Below are 589 nucleotides of genomic sequence, written 5' to 3'. Positions count from 1 at the left end.
AAGTCAGTGCAACCGCCGGTGCAATCTCTTCCATGAGTTCCTAAGCAGCTGCCACACCTTTAACGGCTACAAACAGAGCTAAGGGATTCAATAACCTTCATCTTTCTTTCTCTAAGCTATGGTCTGATTATAGTGATACTACATCCAAATTCAGCTTTCCACAGGAACCCAACCGGCGTTTTTTCCACACTAACTAAACGACGGAGTAGTGAGTCAAAAAGAAGTGGCGTACCTCCAGGTGAACAGATCTGACGGATCTACGAGACGGATCCTCTGTAATTGTGATCACTCTTTACGATCCTCAATAACTCTTGATCTTCATCGAATCAGAAAGATAAAACACTCAATAATCCCACACTAAACCTAATTTAGAAACCCCCTCAAAAAAAAAAATTCAACCTTTTACTTTGTTTCCAAGAGAGATCACAAGAGAGAGTACTGCACACAAAGCTCAAAACTTTATCCAAAAACAAAAGTCAGGTGAAACTGAATAAGAGCAAGGACAAGAAGAAACAGAGAGGATTGATTTGAATCAGCAACAACAACAACAACAACAACAACAAAAGAAGAAGGAAAAAAAAAAAAAAAA

This window comes from Camelina sativa, chromosome 14 (genome assembly GCF_000633955.1).
Source record: "Camelina sativa cultivar DH55 chromosome 14, Cs, whole genome shotgun sequence".
Lineage (NCBI taxonomy): Eukaryota > Viridiplantae > Streptophyta > Magnoliopsida > Brassicales > Brassicaceae > Camelina > Camelina sativa.
This window is presented reverse-complemented; position numbering follows the sequence as displayed.